The sequence below is a fragment of the Lonchura striata genome, chromosome 2, assembly GCF_050655825.1.
Source record: "Lonchura striata isolate lonStrDom1 chromosome 2, ASM5065582v1, whole genome shotgun sequence".
Taxonomy (NCBI): Eukaryota; Metazoa; Chordata; class Aves; order Passeriformes; family Estrildidae; genus Lonchura; species Lonchura striata.
Window position 1 is genome coordinate 69,231,644 of NC_140704.1, and position 25,793 is coordinate 69,257,436.

The following is a 25,793-nucleotide window of genomic DNA, read 5'->3' on the forward strand; positions in this document are numbered from 1 at the left end:
TTTCTTTCTCCTCTGGGAAATGAATTTCTCTTTTTGTTCTCAGCTGCTGAACTGCTTTTGTGAGCCCTGCAGCAAATAATTAATACTAGCAGTATCCCCTTTATCTCTCACCAGTCTGGGTGCCCCACCCCATCTTAAAAGCACTGCTGCCTCCTTGACTCATCTTTCTGTTTCTGATATACATGTTTTTGAAAGTCTCTAGAATATTCCACATGGCTCAATACTCTTATTTCATCCATCACGTGAGCTTTTCTCACTTTTTTTTAATCCATTTATTAACCTTCCTATTCCTCACCTTTCCTTCTTGCATTTGATGTTCAGCATCTCTCAGAAGTCTTTTGCATGACATAAGAACCAATTTTTCCAGTTAATTATCCAACCCTTTCTCATGCCTCTTCCCTCCCCCCAAACAAAAGTGCTATGAAGGTGGGCTTGGCATGACAGGGCATTGCTGGATTCAAGAAACAGCCTGAATTAAAGGTCTTTTCACAAAAAAGAGGTCCTAACTGAAAATCTCAGAAGGCTCCCTTACTGGAGGGAAAAGTTTTGTAAAAAGCAGGTACCCCAGCTCCTCTCCCTGGCAGCAGCAGAGGATATTGTCATCTCATAAAGTAGCAGGGCAATAACGTTGTATTTCTGTCCAACACCTAATGAGTGTGGCTGTTTGGAACAAAACAGAAACATGGAGGAATAATGACAGAAACATATAGTGGGGTAAGAATGACAATGACCAGGAGAGGAGAGAGAGAAGGAAAGAAACCTTTTCTTCAGCTCTGTGTCTTTGATGCACATCTGAGGTAATAAGTGGGGATTTTAATGATCTAGTTGCATTTTAATTGATTCTTGCTCATAACTGCTTTGGAGAGGCTGCTAACTTATATTCATGTCTGTCTTTACACTGCTCCTTCACTGCTAGCAATCTTATGAGAACAGTCTCCACCACGGACTGCTGCTCCTGAGAAGCACACGGGCTCCCCTGAACAGAAACAAAGAGGAAGAGCAGGATCCTTTGCACAAACAAGGGGAAAATGAAGCAATTGTGCTGCACAACATGAGGCAGGAGTGGAAGTTCGGTGGCTGGCAGCAACCCACAGCCACAGATCTTTGGAGAAATAAATCCTGGCACCAAGAATTTGGGAGAGTCCAATAAAAACGTAGAAGCAAAGGCAGAAAACTCTTCCTTCCCTGTTGTGTACGTGTGTCCACACAACCAGCATATGTTAAGCCTTTAAATGAACATTTGGCCGTGAAACAGTAGCTATGGCAATACGCAAGCACGGATTTATGTACTGTACGTACATATCTCGTAGAAAAGCTCTCTGTTTCTGAACCGGACTGGCAGCTGCTTGAAATTTTCCCCTTCCCTTTCCCTAAGGTCTCAGGTGTGGGATTCATGAGCCAGTGTCTCAGCTAGAACAGGTGTCTATCGCTGTGTAAATAGCAATTAGGCCCAAATTTCAGACTTTTTTCAAATCCCTATCTGAGGAAAAGCCCAGGAATAAATAGTTGCTGTAACGGCCAGGGGTATTGTGTAGCATTATAGCCTCCAGCTGGGCTATTACATACTATAGACGGGTGAAGAATACAAGCACCTGACAGATGTGTTCTGTTAGCTTCATTAGAAAAGAAACAAAGAAACTCCTCAATTAATAGCAGTGGAGCCAAAGGGAAGGGGGGTGCGGGAGGGAGGAATCATAGCCTGTTATTTAAACAGAGTCAGGGAGCCTTTCACTGATGGCTTAATATGATTCATTAATAAAAACAGCTTTTTGAATGCCCAGTTTAAGTCAAAAGAAATCACTAGCGTGGGTTTTTTTGTTGATGGTGGGTATTTTTTCCCTGCAAAAGAAGGGCAAAATGACAAACTAGAGTTTCTGAATTCATTTTGTGTGAGACTGCTCCTTCTCAAAGCTGCCTTTCCCTGGGGTATTTATTCCTCAGGGTGGTGGCACAGTCATCAGGAGTTGACAGGGTCATAGCGAGACTTTGGATGAGAGAGATTTGTAGGGAATAATTTGGATACATTCCATGTAATATGGAAACATTCTGTGTCTCAACTAAGATGATTTAAGGATTTTAAGGTGTCAAAATGGAGCTCCTCATTACGATGGAGGTCAGATGCATCTGAAAAGCCACACCTTTCTATCATGACATGCTATTCCTGTTCTGAGGGTGTGAATCAACAGCAAAGCCATGTAGAATTTAGTTCTCTGCACCATTTCTTTAAAAATTATAGACTCCAAGTCTCTATTTAATGCAGTTTTAGTTAAAATGAACTTATGTAAAAACTTTACTGTATTGCATCTCTTTCTTATGCCCAAGTGCAGGACAGGGTAGAGAATCTTGCAGGTAGCTACAGAAACCAATTTCCTCCTCCTAGATGCAAGATGAAGCCATCACCACCTTTTTATATCTAATAAAACTCAAAGGTAACATAATTCTTATGCTGCAGTGCTTACTGCTCTCACTGATGGTGGCTACAAGCACTGTCTTCCTGAAACACATTGGAAAGAGAGGGGGGCATTTCAAACACTTGCAGTTTCGGGGGGCTCCCAGCATGAAGCCATCTGTGCTGGAGGATTTTAAAAATGAAAGAATTGCCACAGCACCTCCATGGGGTAGTGTAGAATAAATGGGAGGGAAAGCATATTTGCCATCTGAGAATACAGAAGGAGCCCTTTGATGGAGGTGGCCACCATTTGCATCTTGACCTGCCAAATGAACTCAGGCCAAGAGAAGAGCTTGCAGGATTTACCAGGCTCCATCTGGGCAAGGGGATGGTGGTGGTGTGGCTCTCATGCAGCAGTGTGGATGCATATGGTTCAATTGTGGTGATGACTAAGCTGGTATGCTGAGTTGGAGAGTTGGTTTGATTAAATTTTTTGCAGAAAGATGGAGGAGACCAACACCTATCCTCTCACATATTTCCCTGCAAGCGGTTTTCCATAGTGCATTAAATTATGTTTTGTCAAAGCCTGCCTCAAAATGTACTGAACGATGGGTCTTCCATCACTTCCCAAGGGACAATCATCCATGGCCAAATTGATCTAGCTGTCAAGAAAGATCCTTTTACATATTCAACCTATTTTTTCCTATTCTTAGTTTCATCCTATTACTCTTAGTTAAACCCATTCCTATTGTCCTAAATAATTCACCTCCCTCAGGAATTAAGCCCTTCCATGTATTTGTAGGCTATTCTTTTGTCCCACTGTAGTCTTCACTTAGTGAAGCTATCTATATTTAATTCTTTTAATCTCTCTTCATAAATTAGTCCCTCCAGCCAGTGAGGGGAAGGGCATATTTTAGACATCATTCAGTGATGAGCTAGGATACTCTGCTACAGTCAGGATATCCAGAGCACGGAAAATGCCCAGGGGAAGCCTAAACATTCATATTACTTTTTTTTCTTTCTTTTCCCCAGTGTTTGAATGGCTGTAGATGAAGTGGTATTTCTGAAGGAGGAAAACACTGCTAAAGATCTCTGTTTAATTCTCCCTTTTCTGTGCCACTGTTGTAAATGTCTGCTTTGTCCTCAGTTAATAACCTCCATCACCAGCTGGCCAGCTCTTGCTTGCAAGCTTCGCCTTCCTTTACACCCTAGCCTAGATTTTTTATATCTGTGTGAAAAGCTGGAAATCAGACAGTGTATAAACAGGTTAAACTCTGTATGATAATAAACAAGTGCACTGCTGCTTTGGCATGCTGGAGGTTTTGCCATCAGGCTTGAAGAAGCTGTTTACTTGTGATAGTTGGTATACTTGTGAAAAAGTTATTGCTTTTCTAATGTACATAAATTCCTGATGAAAGAGATAGTAGCACTATCTTCTTACTCCACAGACTCCACAGAATCAGACAAGAGCAGTACTCTTGCCCTTCCCACCCAAAATTAATGGCTTGGAGGACTCAGACTTATGAGTTAGATGTAAATTAATGACTGGTTTATTTGAATTGTTAGTTTGCTTCCTAAGGGTAGTTTGTATTATAGCAAAGTCTCCCTTTAGGAAAAACCTGTATAATTCTGTATGACTTTCATTTATTTGCTGCAAATCACTCTCTGTTTCAATCAAGCTCTACATCTGAAGAAAGTGAAGTGTCTTATACCAGGAGATGAGGATAGCATAGTCTTCATGGTTTGTGGGACTTTTTTAAATAGTACTTCTTGTTATTACTTGTACTTTGTCACTTTTCCTGTGTAACTTAAACACTCTTTTACCAGCAAGTTGAATTTTGTGTTAAAACTTATATCCTGACATAATCTTAAGGTAAACATCTGTATTTGTTAAAGGGGCTATAAGATTATTTGACTTTTGTGTTGAAGAGGGATTTTCAATTGCTTTAAATGCATCCAAAGACTTGGAATGAGTGGGCCTGTGCATTGAAATAATTTAAATATCTAAAAGAGAAATGCAGAATCCAGCACATGAACCAGTGCCCACAATTGGCTCTGATACTTCAGCAATTTATTTATTTTTTTTCTACAGCTGACTTAATACCAAAAAATGAATTCAGTACTTGCCAAAATGCCTATTGCAAAAAAAAGTCAAACAATTCATATTTGGGTCATACAAACCTGAAAAACATTAGAGACCAATAAACGAGGTCTTCTGGAGGATATGAAAATAAACAGACCCCTATGTTTATGTGAAACAATTCAGTCTTTAAGCCTCTAGCTATTATTTTTTTCTTTTTGCATTGTGGCAACACATAGAATCACTTCTGGTTATTAATGCTGTACAAGCACAAAACCCAAAAAAGTCTTTAACTTTAGAGTTTTTGCACTAAGGAAAGTAATTGGATGACGAGAGAGCTGAGGATGTGTGTACACATGTACAGGGAAAAGGGGCATCAACCACTTGCACAAGGTGCCCTATGAGTACCTTCTTTCTCTCAAGGATTCCTTCTCTTCCACCACAAAACCCATTTATCTGCTCAGTGACCAGAGCAACGTGGCTTAATGCGGCTGGTGGTGGCTGTTTCTAGAGTCAGGAGATGTCCATGAAGAAGACTTCATCCAAAACTGTGAGACCTTCAGATCCTTCCTTCTGGAGTGTCAAGGTCAAGATTCTGACATGGCATTTCCACGAATCAAACAACTTTGTTCCAAAAGAAGGGAAAAGTGCACATTTGCTCCTTTTGCAATGTTTATGGGTCAATTTGAGTGCAAAATGAGAATATACACAAGCTGGAAATTCTATTTATTCTTCGGGTTTGTTATATTTTCTTCTTTCATCATCCTGCATTGCAAATTATTCTAGTTCTATTTCTCTGGTGTATTAAACTAGTGCATTGCTAAGTCTCAGCTCTCCATTCAGGTTCTGGCATCAAAGCCTTAGGCCAATTTTATTTCATTTGTATTTGCTGTCAGAGTAATGTCTTTATTCTAAAATGCCCTTCTCATATCAACTTCTCAGGTGGCTTGACAAAAGTAGAAAGTGTGAGGAAGGAAAAAAACCCTCCTCCATGCTGCAGTCTGCTGTATTGCTTTTATGTTTTCAGCCTCTCTGTGGGGGAAAATGTACAATGCACATAGAGAAAATGGAGTTCAGGACGCCATTTAACAATGAAAGGGATATTTTTCTAATCCTAGTTACATACTTGACCTGTTCTATTTTGTTTATAATTTATATGTATAGTTATATATTTGTATATTTATATTTATTTATATTTATTTATATTTATATTTGTGTGTATGTGTGTGTGTTTAAAAAGCCCACACACAGAGTTTTAAAAAACAGTCAAGCTGCTGTTGCTCTGGGCTAATTTATTTTCAACTGCAAGTGGCACATTTACTCAATTACAAACAAAATTTTAGTAAAGCAGAGTGAAAATCTATCACATCCAATTATGATGACAATGCAGTGCCGTGCAGCTGAGGGTTAGACTGGGACCAGACATGTTTTTCTTGAGGCCATCAAGGATTGTGCTGGAGCTTTTTTTATGCGTTGGTAGAAAAGTGATTTAAGCTGAATGACAGGAAGCCCAAATCATTTTGTCATATTAAAGACTGTCAAGGACCCACCTCAGGATGGAAGTGTTTCATGTCAGATATAACGCCAGAATTAGGCAAGGTAAGGGTGGCTGTGAGCAGGATACTTTAAATGTCACAGGACAAGAGGAAGCATAAAAAAGGTTTATCTGCTGGTTTTAAGCAGTTGAAGCACTTTAAAACTTTTATTCTGTTTAATATTCCCGATTGTGTCCAGCAAAGGGCATTTTGCATTCTAGTAGATCTTAGTTGTGGAAAACAAATGTGTCCTACCTATAAAATCACACGCACTTAAATATACGTAACCAAACATTTTAAATTCCCTTTCATACATACACATCTGCCTGCAGCAATCCATGCATTGGCAACACTGAAGACACTGAAATTTCTGGGTCATGTACTTTTGCAGAAATCTCAGTAAGCATTGCCACCTCGCATCCCCCTCCTGCTTTGTTTTCAGAAATAACGATTCTCACCCCTTTAAAAATAATAAAGATTTGGGTGGCACAAAACACAGGCACATCCCAAGCACAAACATATGTACACATGTTTTGAAGGCTACTCCCTATTAAGTGCTTTGGTTTTGGATAGTTTAATCTGTGTCCTTACTGGTTTAAGGCAGAACAATGGGTTTCTCAATTTAGGAATGTGCATGTTAAAAGCAGGGATCAGATGAGACCTCCGTACCAAAGCAATGGGTTCCACCAGGATATTTCAAATAAATCTAATCTACAGAAATCATGACTGCAGTTTGGATCCCAAAAATGTTGTGCCTTAGGAATGGAGTATTTCAGAAAGTAGTTGAACAGTTCCAGTAATTCAGCATCAGCAGTCAGGAAAAAGAAACTTCAGTTCACTGCATTGCTAAGTGAATGCAGCTGATTGTGCCCTTGCAAGTGGTGACGATTCAAATTCCTCAAAAATTGTAACAGCTTCCAGTAATGTTTTACTTTGACAGCTTCTGGGACAAACTTTTTCATTCATCCACTATTTTCTCTGAAGCTTTATGTCAAAATTAAGGAGGACTAAATCCTGCTTCTTTCCCTGCTTTCTTTTGCTTTACCCCACAGCTCTGTTTTATTCTTTACAGGAAAGACAAGTTGAGGTAAAAGAAGTAAAACCAACAGAAAACAAAACATTAAAGGAGTTCTCAGTAAAATAAAAATTGAAAGATTCTATAGCAAAAGAGGACTTTTTTCTTCCCATTTTATCATGGGAGGAACAGAAACCTCTCTGCAGTCTACCAAGATATTGCTGCCTGAATATATATTCATATTTTAGATACCATAGTGACAGATGCAAAAGAAGTGAGATTTTTTTTACAGCAATTGGATAACAAAAATTATGGGATTGAATAAAATTATCTTTCCTTGGTTATGCAGACGCAGAAATGTAGCATGCATTTATAATACCATCTCCTTATATATTATTCACACAATAGTGTGTTTTGCTGCAAATTACAGAAGACTTTAAATACTAATTTTAAAAAACTTGCCTTGACTGCCTCTATCACATAGACAGACACACACTTATTTTCTACATAGTAACTCCTCTTTCTAGTAATCCTTATAGGAATATTTGCTCAGAACTCTGAAGCCTGAGAGGATGCGTTGAAGGGTCAGTCCTGTAGCTACTTTTAACAGGGTCACTCAGGGGTTGATAACGACATTTTTATGTTTCTTCTCTGGCCTTTATGCTTCTTGGTGTTCTGTATTTAAGGCAATAAACCCAGAGTGAAATATAGAAATAACAAATTTATTTATAGGAAAAAATACCCTATGGATGTTTCTTCACACATAAAATATAGGAGTCAGAAGCCATGACATTAAATTAATTCAGTATCACTATTTTACTCATGTCAGATCAAAGTTTGAGAAATGGTATCTGGATAATGGGATTTTATTTTTGTTATGATAAAAATCAACAACCACAGAGCCTGAAGTCAGTTTAACACAGAGGAAACTCCTCATCACTCAGGCACATGCATACAAAGTAAATATTCCCAGATCTGAGGTTATGAATGAAGACCAAGATGTTTGGAAGTTAAATCAAATGTCCATATCAATCAAATGTCCACTGTGGAACTGTCTCTGCTAATGTTTACTTTTTAGTCAAGACTACTTTTAACGTTTCTGTAAATAGTAAACAACCACAGCAGCTATTTTCTCACCTACTTCAGGGAAACTAAGAGTTTTGGAAGAAGTGAGTATTCATAATTTGGACACAGAATTTCACAAAGGTAGGTTTTTGGACAGACAAAGCAACAACCAAGGTTATTGGTTCTCCACAATGCCCAGACAACATCTAAACACACCTGAGAAGCACCTCTCAGACTATTTACCCTGTACTGGTTCTGCATATCTCAATCCAATCAAATGCAATCCAAAATAAAGACCTGCTCAATGGAGAAAAAGACATCAGAGTTGTGAGTGATGGGGAGAGGAAACTGCTGTGAGGAAAGCACCCAGAAATGGGAAGGGGGTTGAAGGGACCCTGGGCCACCATCATAGGCTAGGGAGAAAGATGGAGGTGGTGCTGGATGAAACACCTGGAAGTTCCTCAGCTACAAGCTGGCTTGAGGCTGGGGTGGTCCAGAAGATGACAGGAGTGGAACAGAAGGTGTAATTGATCCCAGGGAAGGGCTTAGGACAACCATAGCCCACCATGGAGCTTGTGCTAACACCATGGTCACCAGGTTACTGTTCTCTTGGAACAGAATGTGCCCTTCCACAATGGATTGCCCCCAGGCATGCAACACAACCAACGTGACCCTTTGCAGTTCTATCAAACAGCCTGGCCAGCACCATGCCCACAGGGGTCTCACAACATGCAACAACCACTCAGGTTAAGAAAGGCAAAAGGCTCAGATGATGCTGGTTCTGCTTAGCCTGATCTTCCTATCAGGAAAAGGAGAGGCAGAACAAACACTGGTGAGTTTATCAGAAACAAGAGATGGTTTATTGAGAAAGCATTCAACAATTACTTCTTTGAAAGAATTTGGAACATCGCCCCTTCAACAGTGCCACTTACCATCCGCTCCAAAATTAGATTGGCAAATCCCTCCTGGCATTTTCCTACCAGGAAGACTTTTTACTCCATCCATTAACTCTGAGTCCCACGTACTCAATATAAACTGACGACTGATCGTCAATTCTATTGGCAGACCCACTCATCAAAGCTATTTGCACAACAGGAAACAGCCTGTTTCAGTTCATCATTATGTAATTCAGTGCCATGTTATTAGAGATATGAGGAAAATTTCGATAGGAAGAGAGATTGAAAAGAACAGGCCTTCCAGTTTAAACAAGTAACAAAAATGGACTTTTTTATGTGACAGTAAAAAAATCTACTTTTGAGTTATCTACTGTTTCTCATAATGAAAGAACCAGAGATTAAAAAACCGAAAAGCATTCAATTGAAAACTGATAAAAAGGGTTATTTGTTTCTGTACTAAATGCAAGTAACTTCAGGATCTAAGTGTCAACTGATATGACTGAAGGCAAAAAAAAATTCAGTAGGATTAGAAATTTATCTGGATATTAAGAATATATATCATTACAAAACTAACCTGCCAAGCTACAATTTTTTCTCCTGCAGTTAGTAAATATAACAAACAGGTTTTTTGAAAATTCTGAGGTATTTTGAGGTAGTCAGCCTGAAGATTTAAAGAAATCATAGAAAATCACTGAAAAATGAAATTGTACCATACTTGCTGTCTCATAATTCTACCTTACTGACAATCTGAATAAAATAATTAGCTGATAAACAAAACAGGCTGGAAAACATATTTGTTGACAAATACTGTAATATTCAAACTTCACACTCACAGTTCATTAGCAGAATAACCCGCAGATAAAATTTAAAAAAGAAAAAAAAATCTACATACTTTAGGGTTTTCCATCATGCTTAGGTATTTCATTTTTAAATATATTTACCCCACTACATTTAGTATTAGGATTATGCACACTTCAGAGCTACCTTATTTTAGGATGTCCCATTTAACTTGTCTTTCTAATAAAATGCTTGGCTGGTGGGTCCTATAGTTTTGCCTTTGTAAATATGTGCCAGATTCATCTTCCAGCCTTGAACTGACTTCCCCCTAAACTCACGAGGTGAGCTACTGCATGTCTAACTGATTTAAATTCAAAGTGAACAGCATGTATCCTCTGCAATCTGCATCTTTCTTACAGCTCATGCTTCCAAAACACGACAACTTCAAGACACGGTTTAAAAATGGAGGAAGCTATTGCAAAATAAATGCTGCAGCTCATTTTACATGCCCAAGCCTGTGAAATACCTTCACTAATCTACCTCATACTTTCCATCTAACAGTTCTACCAGGTTTGTTAAAAAGCAGATATGCAAATTTTAGGTTGAAGGGAGTTTCTTTCGGGAAGTTGAACATAAGGGGCAAATAAGACTTGATTTTAAAAAGACATTAATTCAGCTGCAACGGCTTCATAATTCAGAGTATTAGATTAATGCTTTATGAGCACATTATCTACAACTTAATGTAAATTCTGTAACAAACTGAAATTCAGAGATAGAGACTGTTCACAGGTTTGGCTTGGACCCCATCCACAAAGGCTTTATTAATGAGCACAGAAAGTTTAGTCTAACCTTTTCCAGTCAGTTCAAGGTAGTGAAGCTTCCTGGAGGATGACATAAATGTCTTCCATCCTCGCAGCTCCCTCTGCTCTAGCCATAGGGCTGGGTCAGACCTTCCCCTGTCACCTCATCCCTCCTGATGTGCTAGACCACCCGAGCCATGACCAAGGCATCGCTGCTGTGGGTGCAAAAGCAAGCCAAGCTGAAAAGGAGTCTGCATCTGTCACATGGAAAAAATCAAAAGCCAAAGCTCTTTATCACTGGTAATGCCCCCAAAGCCCTGCAGGACCCTCACACACACTGCAACACAACAGCAGAGACGTTCTCAAGCTTTGCTTTCTGTCCCATCCATGCCTGTTGGAGCTCACCACATTTCCATCCTGCATCCTTTTACTTTTTTTTAGTCCACCACACACAAGGAGAACAGCTGAATCAGGAACAAGCAGAGAATTGCTTTTTAGCAACGTTACATATGTTATCCTAAACAAACCAACAAGCAAAAACCCGGCATGGCAGTAATAGTGATGAAGCCACAGCACTTTATCATAATCCCATCTAGTGAGGGAATTTTTGTCAATGTTTCATGCTCAGAAAATGTACTGCTCAGCACTTTGATGCTGTACTAGCTAAACACATATTTTATTTATTTTATTTTATTTTATTTTATTTTATTTTATTTTATTTTATTTTATTTTATTTTATTTTATTTATTTTATTTTATTTTATTTTATTTTATTTTATTTTATTTTATTTTATTTTATTTTATTTTATTTTATTTTATTTTATTTATTTTATTTTATTTTTATTTTATTTTATTTTTATTTTATTGTCAAAAGGTAATTTTATTTAAAAACACATCTTGGATCCAGACCAGTGTCCTCCCATATAAACTTCCTGACTCATTCAAATAGGGATCCATGGCATTGCCCACATGAATACAGCGTGCTGGGAGAAAGCACCAAGAATATGGGCAGAAGTCCTAGAGACAATTTTCAAGGACATTTACATGACAGAATACTACGAACCTTTTTGAAAGGATTTATCGACTGACAGCCCTTACAGATCTGGTACAGAGACATGTCATTATATCTCAGTTAGCAGTGGAGACAAGTACAAGTACAAGGCCTCCACAGGCAACCAGTATGAGCAATCTGTTTGTAGTAAGGAGTTATGAAATAACTTACCAACTTCAAAAATATCTTCTGAAGCTGGACCGTGGGTGTCTGAGCTATGCTATGGAGTGCTGGGGTTTATGCCACTGGGCAGAGTGCAGCTCTCTTTCCTCTTTAGACCTCCTCAGAGTTGCACACCTCTGTGAGCACCTCACAACCCTTTGGTCTCCTCCAGATTTCATGCATTTACCCTTCTCTCTCCAAGGTCATTTTTCCATGTCTCTCACAACCTTTCACTTTGCAGATTTTTTCATCTTGCATATCAAGGTTTTTTTAAAAGTGTCCATATTATTCATTGAACTGAAAATTTCTTTAAGATAGACTAACTTTCCTTCTATTGGCTGAAGAGCGATTTACAAAGGGGAGTTGATTTTTTAAGATCCACAGAGTTCCAAGACATATTCCTTTTTTTTTTTTTTTTTTTTTTTTGGCTGGATACTCCACTAGCTTCTGTGATTTATTCCAACTATTTCCATGGATGTCCTAGACTTTTTTTTCACTAATCAGAATTATGTTTGACCTATCAACCTACTTGACTTTATCAAGTTACTCCAAAGTTCCTCACAGTCTTCAGGAGCTCTGAAACCTAAGGGCTTTTGTATTATCTCAAATATTGTTAGCTGATTAGTGAAGACTTTAAGCAACTGCTCACAAGACACAAGAGAAGAGCACTAAGATGCACATTCCCATGGATGAAGCTCCTATGAGGATCAAAAGGCTACAAAACCTGGGGCCGGTCTCAAGCCAAGTTTAGCAGTGTCAGAGGCAGGTTTACCCACCCATTCTCAGTTTTATTCCAGTAACATCTAGTGATGTTGTTCTATCAGTAACTCTAATGTCATTATTTTGGTCTTAGTCCTTACTGAATTTGAGAAATTCTTTCACCCTCCAATGGTTCAAATGAGTGGAAAGGTTTTACTGTGTAGCTGTGCAGGGAGACACCAGGACAGCATGGTTTTGACCAAAGGCTGTGAAAAGCTGAGAGCATGGAATTTACTCTACAATGAAGCATCACCAACTCTCAGTCAATCAGCATTATCCCTGAGAAACCACTCAATACCCTCCTGAGAAGGCTGTGGGGCTGCAAGGGTGAAGCCCTGAGGACGGAGCTGCTGCTGCTGGCCCACACTGGCAGCCCTCAGTGAGTTAACAGCGTGCCACAGGAATGCTTATGTGAGACAGCCATAGCCTTTAGAATTGGATAAGGAAGAATAGAAGGGAAGCGGTGTAAAATGTCACATCCAGACAAGAGAACAAAACAAAGAGGTTTTTTTTCCCCTTACAGCAGGGAAAAAAGTACTCACAGGAGCTTCTTATCCTTTGCTCCATCTTTTTTTTTTTTTTTTTTTTTTGTCCTTCTCAGGTTTCCTTCATGCAGGGAAATAATTCTCTCTCTGTTGACACCTATGCAACCACAGACGCATCAGCTGAGTGGGTGAAAAAGGAAAAAATATTTACCCCCAGCATTTCTGAGATCTGCTGCATTGCCATTACTGCTGTGAATTATCGGGGCCTCTTACACATTTTACCTTAATCTTCTCAGTCACCCAAATGATTTTCTCTCAACAAACAAAAAATACCAGTGAGCTGCCCAAGTTTGCGGGAAAGAAGGCAAAGGGGAAATGAGTAAAGGGGTCTGATGACCATTCATCGTGCTCCCCCCTCCCAACATCTGCTTCAAAAATGGGAGTAATAAATCCAGTAAGGAGCAGACCACCGCTGATGGATGCTGAGGGATGCTGGAGGGCGGCGTGGTACCTCGGGCATTGGAAGCACCTCCACAGCCCCTCCTCGCCCACACGTCCGCAGCCCCGGCTCTCTCCCGGTGCCCCGCCGGGGAGGGAGTGCGGTCGGAGCGGGGCGGGGGCGGTGGCTGCAGAAATGCAGCCTCAGCAGGGACACCGGGCTGTCAGCCTCCGGAGCGCTTCCCTGCGAGGGAGCAGATAAGAGGGAAAAGGTGAATGGGAACACTTGTCACAGCAGATGGCGGCTTTGATTTGCAGAAGCAAGCGGGAGGGGGGCGGAAAATCGGGGAGGGGCGGCCGTGCCTGCCCGCCCGGTGCCCGCCGCTGCCCCGAGCCCCCGGCCCGCCCGGCATCCCGCCCGCCCTGCCCGGGCGCCCCGGGACTTGCTGAGCCTCCCCGCGGACCTCGCAAGACGAAGTGAGGGGCTCGGCAGCTCTGGCCGCCTTAGACATTTTATTAGCGCTATGCTAATTAGCTGGAAAGCCACACATTGATTTTCTTGAAAGGATTCAAGGATCAAATAGCCATGAATAGAGCCGGCAAAACCTAATCTACTAATGGGTTTAACTTAAGAGAAATACAAAGCTCAAATAAAAATATGATTATTTGGGACCTACTTAACTAGTACTTATCTTTAAAATACTTTCACAGAATTTCTCTATTCCACTGAGGTGGAAAATATACAGTCATATTTTTAAACGTGTTGCCCAATAGCTCTAAACAATGCCTCCTCTCCTCTCCTCTCCTCTCCTCTCCTCTCCTCTCCTCTCCTCTCCTCTCCTCTCCTCTCCTCTCCTCTCCTCTCCTCTCCTCTCCTCTCCTCTCCTCTCCTCTCCTCTCCTCTCCTCTCCTCTCCTCTCCTCTCCTCTCCTCTCCTCTCCTCTCCTCTCCTCTCCTCTCCTCTCCTCTCCTCTCCTCTCCTCTCCTCTCCTCTCCTCTCCTCTCCTCTCCTCTCCTCTCCTCTCCTCTCCTCTCCTCTCCTCTCCTCTCCTCTCCTCTCCTCTCCTCTCCTCTCCTCTCCTCTCCTCTCCTCTCCTCTCCTCTCCTCTCCTCTCCTCTCCTCTCCTCTCCTCTCCTCTCCTCTCCAGAAGGTGCCAGGAGGCTGCAGAGCCGTGCCAGGGGATTGAAGAATATGCATCCCATGCCAACCAAGGCTAGCAGAGGCAGCACAGGGATCCTCCTCTCTCCCAGCAGCACATCTCCTGATGTAAACCATCACCAAGCCCAAGATCCCTAGCCACAGGCAAGGCTCCCACTGTGGCATGCGCTGCATAAGCACAACACAAGAAAATGGTTTAAAATACAAAGAAATGAGGCTTAATGAGAGAAAGATGATGTCAGACAAATACAGACAGGAAGGAAATATGAGGGAATAACAGGAAAATAATAGTCAGCTGGGCAGGCAGTCACTGCAGCACACCCAAAGCAGTTGTTCAGTCTTCTATAGATACCATTATGAAGGGCAGTTTGGAGGCGGGTTGGACAGCAATAATAAGGCAAGTTTGGATTTAGCTGCAGGGGATGCATCTTGAGATCAAAATGCATCAGAAAAGAAAACAGAGAGACACTTGTTTTAAGCTTTAACAATGCAACAGGCATAGAAAACACAGAGGCCCTTGTTTGAAAATTTAACAAATGAGTAATAGACACCAGAAGATTGCCTGACTGGAGGTGGAAGCAGATATTTCATGAGTACACATGAGATGGTGGTGAATCAGTGATGTTCTAACTGGGGAATCAGGCCTTGAAAACTAAGATATGCAACCGATTTCAATGCAGCATGGGAAAACAAGTAAGTAGGTGGGAGACATCCCACAAGACTGACTGTCATGGTCCACACAACAAAGCATAGAAAGCTTAGGATATCTGGATAGGTGGGTGTCCTGGTAAGCAGCATGGTTCCACTCTTTCAGAAGGTCACAGAGCTTAAAAAGGAAATTTTAAAATCAAGACTACTAAATTTGTTGTGCAGAAAATTACACTGACAAATCACAACATTATTCTCCTAGGTATAAGTACAAACTAGCAGGTCTGGACCAAGGTGAAGTTTGTGCAAGGACAAAATCAAAGCTGGTATTAAGTGAGCAGAAATCTCAATGAGTCGCTCCTGCTGTTGTATTATAAAAAGGAGTACACAAGCTGCCTTCTGGATTTCTCTGCAAGCCATTTTCTCTCAGTGACTCAAGATGTGCATAGTTCACTAGTAAAAAAGAACATTATTTTAACTGTCAGCAACAGCCTCAGCCTGTGCTGCCATTCTGTCTCACACACCAGTAACAATCAAAGCCATCCAATTTGAAATTAGCTGCCCGTCCTCAGGATGTTGGGTGTGTCAGAACAAAATCAAGCAGGGCATCCCACACTGGGCTGGATATTCAGTGCTTCCTGAACACAAAGGAGTATTCTCTCAATTTCAGTTAACACAGTGAACAAATCTAACCTTACACTAAACATTTCACATCCAGGTGATATAATATGGTGTGTTTCTATATTACTGTTCATGACATACAATGATTCTCCAAAAACTGGAGTTTGCTCCCCATGTTTGTCTGAGCTTCCACGTGTCTACTGTTATAGTAATGAAACTCTTTTTAGCAATGTGTGGCTTCTATCAGATTGCACAGTTGTCAAAACTCTGAGGTGCAGGGATTTTATTTATTCACCCCACAGCACAATTGCTCTCTGTTCCTCAAGAAGCAACATTGGCTGTACCATCATAGAGCTCCAGGGCGATGCACTGCTCCAGGATGCCTCAGCAGGGAGGTCACTTTAAAAGGGTTACACCAGCTTAAAATCTGAGCAAGACTGAATGCACTGGGTTCCTGATGATGCAGTTGTCACCTTGTAATGTAATCCGTCTCTTTGGCATCCCTTCCATATATCAGTCTCTCACAATACAGTATACTTGGGCTCTCAGTGCAATTCTTGGAGAACAGTAAAGCTCCAGCTTCAGCTTCCCCCTTTGAGCCACTATTTTCCTCCCAAAAATTCCTGTGGGAAAGTTTCTGCAGTCTTCCTCACTCCTATAACTGGCTAAAAGTGAATCCTGGGTGTGGTAGCCCCAGCAGGCCTCAAATAGGTTTTGTTCACTGCAGCAAGGAAACTACCACCTTTAAGACAAACTCTAGACAGATTCCCAAACAGGAAACTTCACAGAATTTATAGTCTGCACTAACCTAGTTTATGTTCAAGAGTTCTGCCTTGTGGATAAAAAAATACATATATTTTGATGTTATTAGAGGGTTATTTAATTGTTTTGGGGTTTTTTTCACAGATGGCTTGTGGTGCTCACAAAGGAACCATCACCATGCTGCAAAACAATGCCATGAAAATGATCATGTTGTTCAGCAACTGTGACTCCTATTCCATGGGACTTCAGGTTTTGCGGACATTTGGCTTTCTCAGGCTCAATCTAAATCCAGGTTTTGGAAGACAAGAGCTGACTGCACATGAAATCAAAACGATAATGGTGGCAGGAAATAACTGGGGGAGATGGCAAAAGTGGTGCTCGCCATCTGGATGGAGGGAAGCCTTGCCCTTTGTTGCCCGGCTGGAGAAGGCCTCCTGGATTTCCAGATGCTTTTGAATGTTCCAGTGGCAGCAGGAGCTACGAGTGTTTATTTCCCCTTCTCCTATCTGCTTGGTGAGGAGATTTCAACCTCTTGTCCTGTTGGACTGTGTCGCCATTGTCTGTGCTTTTCTCATCTCCAGACTGGATCGCTGCCATGTGGTCTGCTCAGCTCTACGTCTGAGGACCACTCAGAAACTTCAGCTAATTGCAGTATGCAGCTGCCTGCTTACATATCCACATTTCAGACACAAACCATAGAGCGCAGATGGCACACAGGCTGCGCCAATTTTCAGTTCATTTCCAGGTGCAATTCAGGCCTTAGTTTCTAAATCTCCTTGTGATTTGAACCTGCTCATCCCACAGAAACTACATCTGCCCATGAGCACTAGGTCCACCATGGAGATAAGTTGGTGCCTTTGAACTGAAAGTTCTTGCAATATTTGGAAATGGCTTTGGGTTTTTTTTCCTCAGCAGAAGAAGGCCCACACTCTTGAATTTGCTTTCTTGTGTGGCAAACCTTCAGGGCACATTGCAAAACTTGTCTCTTTTGTTAAGCTTTAGTTTAAAATATTGGGGTGGGTTGGGAAGGGGAGATTTTGATGACACTTTTACTTTCATTGTTGTCATGGCAGTATAATTCAGTAGAGAATATGAGGTATGATTTGTTTTTATTTTAACTGCAGCTAACAAAATCTAAGATTGTGCAGAGCATAAATGAAATCAAATAAATAATTACAATAGTTTCAGGCCAATGCTGTTTACAGGAGGGCCAGGGAAGACAAGAACACTGTATTTCCAGAAAGGACTAAGCAGGTATGACCATCCAAAAGGGAGTCAAACAGGCTGCCTCCCTTAGCTCAAACTATGGGATGTCACTGATAAGTTCCTTGCAGGGGGATCCTTGAGATCTCATGCCCTTCAAGTTCATATTGAGAGCTCGCTGCAATATGTGACTGCGACTGGTCTAGAGAGAAAATGACAGAGACACTGGAAAGAAAGAAAGAAAGAAAGAAAGAAAGAAAGAAAGAAAGAAAGAAAGAAAGAAAGAAAGAAAGAAAGAAAGAAAGAAAGAAAGAAAAAGAAAGAAAGAAAGAAAGAAAGAAAGAAAGAAAGAAAGAAAGAAAGAAAGAAAGAAAGAAAGAAAGAAAGAAAAGAAAGAAGGAGGGAAGGAGGGAGGGAAGGAAGGAAGGAAGCAAGGAAGGAAGGAAGGAAGCAAGGGAAGGATAATAAGCATCAACAAATCCTGGGGTGCAAAAACAGAACACATCGAAAGAGATCCCAGAATTTCCTTTGTCAAAGAACTATTTTCTCCCTTTCTTCAGATTTTAGTCCTCTCTTTGTGTAACCATCTCTGTCCCTTTTTCTCAGGTTCTTTTCATCTGGGCTCAAATATTGCAAATTAGAACTAAGCAGTCACACTAAATAATTCTTCCAGAGCAGAAATGAAAACCCCTAGAAAGAAGAAAGGCAGATTGCTGAAAATACCCAGATGATAGAGCTGATTCTGTTGAAAGGCACTTGTACATACATGTACACAGACACACACAGGTAAATCAGCTCATGATTTCTCCAAGCATTTATTTGTGTAGCTCCACAGTCTGGGAATACATCTAATAATTTTATGGACACTTATATCCTTTTTAGCTAGACATCTGTGTATATTTTTTATTTAATAAACCAGCTATAATTTATTATTGCTTTTGGGTATGCAATGACAGTTGTAGTGTTTTTATTTCTGTAGCCATGTGTGGCAGAGTTTCTTGCCTAGAGCTTACAGGACAAAACCATGGACAAAACACACTGCAGAAATCACTCTAAGACCCAGGGAAGGAGAGAAACCCAGGGCCTTAAAACATGCAATCAGGAAAGAGCAGGATATATCATCTCTTTAGAGCTGTGCTTTCTTTACCTTAGAAAAGCTTTCTTGAGGGAGTCTCCAGTGGTATAAAGAGGACTGAAAGCTGCCTCAAATGGGCAGCAGAAGGTCTGGTCTTTTTTCCTGTGATGAGGATTGGCATAGTGCTGGGAGAAACAGGTTTATACCATCTGCTTCCCCCTCTGGTTCAGAGGAGAGGCAAAGGACAAGAATGCTGTGCACCCCTCTTGGCAGTGTGACCTACAGGAGACCAGTTTAAACTTCTGCCAGTAAAGTATTTATCCTGCTGGATCATCATGTCTTCTGTCATTGTGTACATGGCTGTGCGTGTAACCACTGACAGAGCAGGGTAAAGGTGTCTATCCAGGTGTTCACATTTTGTGTTTCAGGCCTTTTCAGTTTTTGTGGGAGTTGAGGAAAACCATTTTATTGTTATTATTATTTTGGGGTTGGTTGGTGTTTGTTCTTTGATTATCTTGTTAGCTCTCTTTAAATGCTGAAAATTTTCTCAGTTGCACTAACTCCATTGCCAAATGTCACAAGTAAGTCACCATAATCTCATAATTTTCAACAGGTTCTTCCTTACAGTTAGCTTCAAAGTTGGTTTGCTCTTTGAACTCCAGGAAGAGAAGTCTGGGGTTTTAGACTGTTTCTATATGTGCAGCTCCCCATCCTAGGGAACGAGTGTGATGTAACTAACCCAAATTTACTCAATCATGAGTTCATGTCCTCCAAGTCCAGAACTCAATGGGATGAAAGGAAGCAATATAACACTGGAAGCTGGACTTGTTACGTGAGAACAGGAAACCAGCTCTACATTTTGCAATCAGAGTACATCTTGCCCATGCAGGTTTCTGTGAAAACTTCCACAGAGGTACCCACCAGCAGGACAAAGGCAGGAGGCATTTCCTGCACTGAGGGGATTGGCATCTACACAAAACTGAGGACTGAAGCTGAGAAATGACACCTACCTGACAAAGTAATTTTGGGTGCCATCTGAATCACCCTCTTTAGCAAAGCAGAATTGGAGAGGCGCTGCAAAATGGAAGGCTGTTATTTGAAAATCTAGAAGAGATTTTCTCTAGGAGAGCACAAAGCTGGTTAGTGCAGGAGGCTTTCCTGGGGGGCAGAGGACACTGCTTGAGATGCAGGTAGCCTGGTACAGCTGGACTTGCCAAAGCCATACTCCTGCACCAAAACCTGAGCCAGAGCAAGAATGAACTTCCCCCCCCCCCCCCCCCCCCCCCCGAGAAATATTATAGCTTTGGCAGGAGAGGACCTTGTCTGGAGGTTGGTGTGAGTCAATCGTGAGGGTCTTTTGTGCGTGTGCACGTACATGTGTGTGTGCATTTACAGAGTGTGCTGTCAGGGACTGATTTTCAATGATGCAAGTCTCCTCGAACTGATAACACTCTAAATAACAGGTGAGTGACTCCTGGCAAGAAGGAGATTGTCTGACCTCATTGTTTGCCTTTTTTCCCCTCTCTTTGTTCTTCACAAATAAAGGTTTTTTAATAAACTGAAAGGTCCTCCGCTCCTGCCTGATGATAAAATGAAAGGAACCAGTGAGGTATGGTACAACGTGGCAGCAAAAAAAGAGAAGCTCATCAGAAAATAACAAAGGTGCAAGTTAAAGATAAGGCAGCTGTCAGAGATTAATCCTGCTGGCCTGATTGTTTTCTTTAATACCAAGGCCCGCAATAGCAAGCGATAAGTTTGCTGAGTAATTTGGTTTTTGGTGAGGAAATAAAATTCAGGTAGGCCTCATAATTGATTTCCTTTTCTTTAGTTTTCTAAACATTAAACAAAACAAAATAAAAAAACCCCAACCTCTGCTTTGACTACACATTCCTTTTTTCAAATTTGCTCCAAGACTGTGAGCTATCCCCCAGCCCAGGTCTGCAGGAAGACAAATGCAGAAAGGGCAAAGCACCCTTTCCTTCTCCAGCATCCTCCTGGGAATACTTTTGTTTCGTCCTAAGGACTAACTGAATCTCTTGGAAATGACAAATTCTTCCCATTTTTGACTTCATTTTACTGTCTGAAAGAGGGCTTGAGATGGTGGGAATGTGAGGTGGTGGGAAAAGGAAATTTCTGAAGAAAGTAGGTGCTGCCTGTCACCAGTGGGTTACCTGGTACCTGGACACGGCACTGGTCACCACCTGCAGAGGGAGGAAGGACAGTGTGGTACTCCTGGGGTTGGGGAAGAACCACTGCTCTCAAGTGGGGTCATCCAAGAGGGTGATGCTCTGGGGCTCACCACAGCAGCACACAGGCTGACCTGTTGTGTGCCTGGCCCTGGATGTGGAAGGAGGAAGAGTAGCCAGCAGGAGGGGTTATGTACTAAGTTGTGCTGGTAAAAATCCACTCCTCACCCAAACCTTCCTCCCTTAGGGATGCACACAGCCAGCTGTCAGGAGGCCAGGCACCCCACACACAGCAGTTCTGGGGGGAAGCAAGAGAGAAGAGAAATTGAGGGAGGGAAGGGAAATCTCTCCAAATCAGGAGGTTTGTCACAATGAGGCAGAGCCACTCTCAAGTGAGAAAATGACCCTGAGGGAGAGACAGTAGGGGTGTGTGTGTGTGTGTGTGTGTGTGTGTGTGTGTGTGTGTGTGTCTTGGTGCACGTGTGTGTGAACAGGAGGCAGCAGAGCCTTAGTTATTGTGACAAAATGAACAGCCCCCGGGATGCTCATCCAGCAGCTAATTTCTCATCTTATCTATTATGTGAATGAGATGGGAAAACAGTTTCTTGTTTTTCACAGATATCACTAACACGAAAGATACGGAATAAATTCCCTTGAAGGCCATGCAGCCAGATCCAGCCACAGACTCATTTGTTTCAATGGAATGAATAAATGCAGTTAGGCACTGCCCATTGATGGGGAAAAATGTCTGCAAAGCTTTCTATAGAAGCAAACATGCTGCCACCACCTCCAAAACAAATTAAGAGCTTGGCATGCACCTTCCCCTTGTCCATTGACAGCACACATGCAGGATGCAGGCTTTTGCAACACACAAGCACACACAGTTAAACCTTGCCATTTCCCTTGCTGAAAACATGTATTTTTAGTGTTATAATGCAGCACCGGTGATACTTGAAAAGGGAACCCACAGTGAAGGACTTCTTTGCCCCTAGGGAGCTTTTAAGGGTCCTACACCAGGTGTAAGAGCAAAAAGTGATGGGTGTGCTGAGACACCAGCCCTCAGCACACCAAGTGTAGGGTGAGGATTTGGAAACAGTCCCATGCCAGGGTCAAACATAGGGACCAGACCAGCTGTAGTAAAACTAGGTTGTAATAAAAGGTGGCCGTACATCTCTTTTAAAGCAAAGACTCACAAAAAACCCCATGGGAACAACAAACAAACAAATTTCTGTGTGTGTCCACTGGCAGTCAGTGGCTGCAACTATAGCTACACAGGCCTCTGACAGAATGGGAAGTGTCATGTTAGCACTTTCCAGGCCAGTTCTGCCCATTTTGTGTTGATTTTCATCTCTTTACTTTTCCCAGCAGAGGGAGCACCAGACAAAAGTGCTGAGAGACTGCGACCCATAGAAGGCCACTTCAAAAGTTTCCTTTGTCTTGGTTTTCCTCCTTCAAAGGCACAAGTGGGATTAGAAGGCAATGGGAGGACCCAGCATCCTTGCAGACAGTGAAGCTTCTCAAAGACCAGTCCAACCCCAGCCCCCGGCTGGAGGGAGAGCGGGGCTGGGCAGGAAGAATGGCTTTTGACCAGATCAAGGTAGGATATGCACAGCTGCACTGCACCATGCACAGCTGCATTGCAACATCCACACGTACCCCTCTGTGCAATGGGCCCTGATCGCCATTCCCGTGTCCCACCTGCTTCCCTGCTTCTTAAATTTTAACTCTTGTCTCTCCTGCTCTTTTATTTCTGCCCTAGAGGTAGCAGGAGTTTTCTGCACTCCCTCAGCCCCTTTCCTTAAGTACATCCTCTCATCCACTGTAGCTGGGGGAAAAGGGATATGTACCTGTCCCCTGCAGCGAGATTGGGCTTGACCCACAGCCCAGGCGAGTACCAAGTGTGTCAGGCATCCTCGCCTGCTGCCTTTCCATTGCTGGCAGAGGATGAGCCCAGGTGACGAATCCAGATGATGCTCAGCATCAGAGGCTGGATGAACAAAGATGTGGGTAAATAACTTACAGAAAGAGGAAAGTGGGAGAAAGAGAAGTGGGAAATGGTGGAAGAGAAACCTGAAGAAGGTTAAAAGAAATGAGAAGAGACAAGTCTGGTACTTCAGTACACTAAAAAGAGATGCTCCAGTTACACTGCAGCAAGGCATTAGAGTAGCAGAAATGAAAATAAATTCAGCCTACAGTCCTAATGAAGTAAATTCCAGAGTGGGCTGAGACCTTAACTGATACAAATGAGGATCATTATCTTCACTCTGCTATCCTGCTCAGCACAGGGCAAGGAGTGCAGAGACAGGAGGGGACAACCAAGGATGAGATGAAGTACAGCCCTGCCACCCTGCTGCTGTCCTGTGATGAGGAGCCTCATGCAGGGGGCCAACAGCAGCACTCTCTGTGAGCTGTGCAAGCCTCAGCCATCGTGTGGTTTAACCCCAGCTCCTGGTCCAGTCAGGAGAAGGACTTCTGGATGCCAGACAGGCAGTCTGGCAGGAGGAGTGATAGGTCTCTGCAGGGGTGGATTGTGAGCAGCTTTGTGTTGTTCCCATGTGTGTCCTGACAGGACATTGGCAATATCAGCCACCTATGGGAGAGGCTTCTTTGGTTTCAGCTGTCTTCCTCTGCCTGGCAATGCCCACTTAACTGCTGGGGTCAGTCCTGGTGTGCTGAGGATTGGGTTGAGCACTGTGAGATAAGAAACAGCAGGTACAAAACAAAGTGCTTTTCATCTGACCATGATTAGTGTTAGTCCCCAGGGTGAGTGAGGTGGGCACAGTTTTGATGCATCCTGCTGTTACACACACACAAAAAAAAACCCCTACAACAAACAACCAATTAAAAATAAAATTTTTAAAAAAATCAAACAAGAAAAAAAACCATGCAGTGGTGCGCAGCAGAGCAGCACATCTGCTCAGCAAAGCAGGTCTCTGGGAACAAACCTTCCCCCCCATCCTGCTAGTGGGATGCAGACTCTTGGTGCAGCAGAGAGGTTTCAGCTCCTGCTGTGGCTGCGTGCGGCCTCACCAGGCTCACCTGGGAGCTCACCTCTCCCACCAGCCATCCATCTCCTCTGACAGCAGCACGTGGCCCCTCTCCCACAGACCCGTGATTTATGTTGTGTGGAACTCACCACCATCAGAAATTAAAATGACCCCAAGATTTGCCACATCCAACATTAAACCTAGAGCCTTGCTGCCCTATCTCCTAACCTTGTCTTCTGATCCCTCCTTCAGCTCTTTCCTTTCAGAAGCAGCGATGAAAGCTACACAGAAATACAGCAGAAGCTTTCTCTTGGTACTCTCCATCACCATATTTACATATTAATATTTCATATCATATTTAATATTGACATCATAAATCCCTCTTGGCTTGGTTCAGTCAGGTATGACATGTAAGTAGGCAGTGACATCGTTGCTGAGTATTTACCCTTAATGAAAAAAGCAGTAGCAGGAGCCCATATAGGTCTGAGAAAATAAAGATACATTAAGATAAATTCACTGTGGCATTAAATCAAACTCTTAACAGGATGTTTCATTTTACATTTCTCTAAGACCCAGGCAAAAGCCTCTCATCCAGAATAAATGGAAACATTTACTTTACATAAATGTCTCTGCTGCAGGTGTAGGGTAGTGGCAACAGAATTTAAGAGTGAAATTCTAATGCAAAACTGAAGCCTTTACCCAATTTAATCTCTTTAGCAATGATCACGATAAAAGTGTCATTAAAAAGATACTGGAATTAAATAAAAATTAGTTAGGTGCTTTCAATCCAGAACACATTGGCATTTTGAGGTCACATTTTTGAGTTTTGAAATTATATTTGAAAATCTAATATCAGAATGTTTTAGGTGGTTTATTTTGGGGGTTCTACTATTTATATTTCTTATCAGGATTGTTCTTATAACTGACATCAAGAAACACCATAAAATTGTAATAATTAACTTCCAAATTAAATAAATGACCAAGTGATCTACTTATGAAACGCTACAAGGCAAATTTCCAAAAGTGAAATTTCAGAGAAAATATTTAAACAAACATATTTCTGGTTCAAACAGGGTAAAAATAACAGACCCAGTGAACTGAAAACTCAGTCTCAGCCATCTGTGGTGGAGGCTTGCATCTGAGCACTGCTCCCAAGCAGGCAGGCATCATGCTTGCTTCTCTCTGAGGATGGAGCCTACCATTGGGGTGGGAGGTCCTCTGCCCGGCCTCTCCCAGCTTGGTCTGTGGGGCTGTAGGAGAGGGAAGGAGGTGCAAGAAGATGGATAAGAGCTCTAGCAATCCACTTGTTAAAACAATCCCACTTCAGTGTGCAGGACAGCAGCATGCACAGTGTGGTTTTTGTGTGCTAGAAAACCAATCCAGATGCTCATTTTCACCACCATGTCACAGCAAGTGAGTTATCTTCAAACTAAGCCAGACCTGGAGACAGGGTTTGGACCAGAATTCACATGAGATTTTGTTTATCTTAATTTTTCTCAGGCTGGACCATGGAGGGTTGGAGTTGGGTGGCAGGTTTGGGTTTTTACATCACCACATTTGTGTAGCTGTTATGTGGTTTCCTCAACTGCTTCACAGTTGGGTTAGCAACATTTAGACAAGCACAGTGAAACATAAACTCAAGCTACTACATCAAACAAACCCATTTTACCCTGAAAAACCACTTTTCTTCATTATGCTCTG